This window comes from Dermacentor variabilis, chromosome 2 (genome assembly GCF_050947875.1).
Source record: "Dermacentor variabilis isolate Ectoservices chromosome 2, ASM5094787v1, whole genome shotgun sequence".
Classification (NCBI taxonomy): domain Eukaryota; kingdom Metazoa; phylum Arthropoda; class Arachnida; order Ixodida; family Ixodidae; genus Dermacentor; species Dermacentor variabilis.
This window is the reverse complement of record NC_134569.1, coordinates 22,690,602-22,694,629: the sequence shown is the minus strand read 5'-3', so window position 1 is coordinate 22,694,629 and position 4,028 is coordinate 22,690,602. Positions and strand designations below refer to the sequence as shown.

The following is a 4,028-nucleotide window of genomic DNA, read 5'->3' as shown; positions in this document are numbered from 1 at the left end:
TGAATAATATATTTGCTACTACCTTTCAACTGGCAAAATAACGCATTTGTACCTAATGCGCATGCGAAGCAGTAATATTGAGGACGAATGCAAGCAACATAAGCGAGCAGTATACAAACTGTTGTGTTCGTATAATAATGAATAATGTCTGGGGTTCTACGTGCCAAAGCCACGATCTGACTATGAGGCACGTAGTGGTGGGGGACTCCGGACTAATTTTGACCACATGGGGTTCTTTAACGCGCACCGAATGCGCGGTACACGGGTATTTTTGCATTTCGCTCCCATCGAAATTCGGTCGCCGCAGCTGGGATTTGATGTCGCGAGTTGATCGTGCTTAGCAGCGTGACACCACAGCCGCTAAGCAACCACGGCGGGTATGTGTTCGCATACGTGTTGGCCTGTCGTGTCATGCGATTTATTACGTGCTATGGTGATGGGCTGTGTATACGAAAAAAAATATCCGCTCCAACATCAAAATTTCAGTATGAGCGGCCATGCCACCGTTACTACGCTTTTGAAAACACTGACACAAGACGCCGCTTAAAACTCATAGCTCAGTAAACTTTGCAACTTTCCCACGATTCCTGCACACCTTAAGGACACGAGAACAGGGACACGCTAGCACAAGAATCGTGAAACTTCACAAGCCAGCTCATTTTCAAGCATTGTTGATGGCAACTATCAACAGACAAAAAAAAAATTAAAGGAATCATGAGCCATTCCACTCTGTGAAGGTGGATGATCCGCGAAGCTGTTTAGCATACGATACAGAGGTGACACAGAATTTTCAACATATACGTATGGACTCACTTACCGTGATTTTTTGTATACCTTCACGTGGACGACGGGACCGCCGCCCCGAGGAGCTGGACGCGTGACGTTTCGACGGGCCCTCCAACACGGGAGAGCGGAAGGAAAGGAGATACGCGCAAGTTCTTGGAACACCGATAAAGAGCGTAGTGTGCGAACGTAGACATGGTCGGCGCCGGTCAAAGTTTAGTATCTTTTCTTATCAGCTTAATATTTGATACGGGTTATATTTGGACCCAAGATATTAAACTTATTTTTTCAATTTGGCGGAGTGCTTGAAGCCTGCTTCTCATCCGTCACTGGTCGGCCCGGTAATGCACTATCTTGGGGATCGGTCCACGGTTTTTAGTCTACGGACATCGATCCGCTGGAAACAAGCCATATACAACTTCGCTGAAGGAACAACAACGCAATGCGCAATGCTTATTCAATCGGCACTGTGGTGCAATATTTAAGGTACGCAACTAACCAGCTCAGTGCTGCAGGCAATTCATAGTCCTCATCCGCCGCGATGGCTTAGTGGCTATGGTGTTGCGCCGCTAAGCACGAGGTCGCAGGATCAAATCTCGGTCGGGGCGGCCGTGTTTCGATGGGGGCGAAATGCAAAAGCGCCCGTGTCCCGTGCATTGGGGCCACGCGCAAGATCTCCTGGTGGTCGAAATCAATCCGAAGTCCCCGACTAGAGCGTGCCTCATAATCGAATCGTGGTTTTGGCACGTAAAGACTTCAATTCATATAGTCCTCGAGTGTGCACGAGCACGTCGAGTGCAGGTTACCTGTGGCCATGTCGATCATTCTTGACCCCCCCTCCGCAGATGAGAAACGCAACTCACGGCGATGACGTGCCCTTGGTTTTCGGCGCGCCCATCGCGAGCGTCGTTCGGGAAGGGACGGCGTCTTCTGCCGCCGGAGGAGACGTGGCTTACTCTCGTAGGGTCATCTCCATTTGGACAGGCTTCGCCAGGAACGGGTGCGAGAACGACCCTGCTGTCAATGGCACAGAACTTGACGCGACTAATACGTGCTGCTGGGCCACAGTTGGTTCATGACCCGAGCTTAAAAATAGCGCAATATTAGACGTGGACGCACGTGCATGTCTCTCCTGTCCGTCTCATCCATGCCTTATTTTTGCGCTGTTGATGATTGATAATCTTTTATGGCACAATGGCATCTAGGCCAAAGAGCGCCATGGACTTAGCATTTAAAGTTGACCGGGGTTAGGTGAACTAAAAGTGGAGATTTTATTTGAACGAAGCTGGACTGACACGGCTGAAATAAGAATTTTCTAAAGGAGGTGTGTAAGGTCTATGTGGACTGAGAAGTTTAAAATAAACGTCATATATGTTAGTAAAGGAAAATAAATAGATAATATATTACGTCAGAACAAAATGACAGAAAATAAAAACGAAGTTACTGTGTGAGTGGACGAAGTCAGGCATCCTCATTTATTTACTCTTGCCTTGGCAGGGTACTACGAAACTACTAGCGGCTACTAGATTAATTTCTGCTCACCAATGCCTCCATAAGGAGGACAAGGCATCTAGTTAGGTTGAATAAATTTTTCTTAAAAAATCGATGTCTCTGAAAGATATGAACAACCTGTTAAAGGAAAGCATAGGCTCATCTAAAATGAAGTGAGCGGTGTGCAAAGCGGGGTGCTTTCGCTGTCTTTCTGTACCTGGGCAACATAACATTATATGCAGCACAGAAAAAGGCTCTCCACATATCATAAATATTGGTGGTGCTCTACCTGTTAAAAGATGACCATCAGAATATTCAATTACAAAATGTGTTACATAAATGAAGACACAGAAGGAGGTCCCACAGCACGAAGATGTAAGGGGACCTCTTGTTAATTACTGCATAAAAGTAATGACAGTATTTATTCACAACAGGTTAAGTGAGATACAAAAAATAGCAAAAACAGAAAATACAAAAACAAAATAGACAATACAATTTCATAAATTAAAATTATATTATGGGGTTTTACGTGCCAAAACCACTTTCTGATTATGAGGCACGCCGTAGTGGAGGACTCCGGAAATTTCGACCACCTGGGGTTTTTTAACGTGCACCTAAATCTAAGTACACGGGTGGTTTGGCATTTCGCCCCCATCGAAATGTGGCCGCCGTGGCCGATATTCGATCCCGCGACACAATTTCATAATACAAATGTATATCACTGACTTTGGGCAATAATGCTCTAACATGCAAAAGAACAATACAGGTTATGGTGAGAGAACAAGAACAATACAACAAAATAAAGATATTATAGAATATTTACAAAGGATATTTAAAGAAATGAAAATGACATACAGAATATCACTAACATCTAGTATGTCATAGAAGCACAACTCAGAGCTCCGTACGTAAGTGTTTGGGTGAGAAAGATGAGAAGAAAGAAATCAACCATCAATTAAAAAGGAAAAGAAACTTCCTTGTTAAAAGATAAAGAAGTGGTTTGACGTGAGTCGGGAGGCGACTCCGAAATGATATGCTAGAAAAGTGGATTGTTTGTGCGTCGCAGTTAGCTTGAATGAAAGGTTAAAATTATGATTGAAAGCAAATCGTTGCATTATCGTTAACAAGTTAGAATCCACTTAGTATGTTACATGGTAAGAGGTTATTAAGAGATCGATACAAATGGTTACAAGATTAAATATGTACATTTGAGCCATTGCTAATATTCGGCATTTGCGAAGTAGTTGAAGGGCACTGCAACGAAGAGGACTGCAAGTAAGAATACTGGTTGCTTGATTTTGAATGTGTTTTAATGGGATTATATATGTGTAGGATATGTACCACCCCATGTCGCAATACAGTAGGCAAAATGACCGTGAATATAAGCAAAATAAAGTGTTAGCAATGTTGGGGTAGTAAAATAATGTCGCGCTTTTAGCCTTATTTTTATTCCACGAGCTGTTTTACGGAGCAAACTAGCGATGTGAGCTGTGTACTTGATATGAGAGTCTGGTGTGACGCCGAGAAATGAGCATTGATTAACTGCGAAAATGGAGTGAGATTTGTTGGTTACTGCCGGCGTATATGACAGGCTTTTCTGATCGGAATGGAAGATCAAGAATGTGGTTTTGGGCGGGTTGATTTCGTGGGAGTTACACCTGCTCAAGTGTGTTATTTAGATAAGTGTTGAGTCTAGTTGTAAGGGAACCAATATCCCAGCCAAAAGCTAGTATGGCAGTGTCTTCTGCGTGTAG

At 43.8% G+C, this 4,028-nt stretch overlaps 1 pseudogene; it reads left to right on the top strand.

Annotated features, from left to right (window-relative positions):
• The first annotated feature begins 976 nt into the window (after positions 1-976).
• LOC142573493 (U2 spliceosomal RNA) lies at positions 977-1,158 on the top strand (annotated as a pseudogene).
• Positions 1,159-4,028: the final 2,870 nt, after the last annotated feature.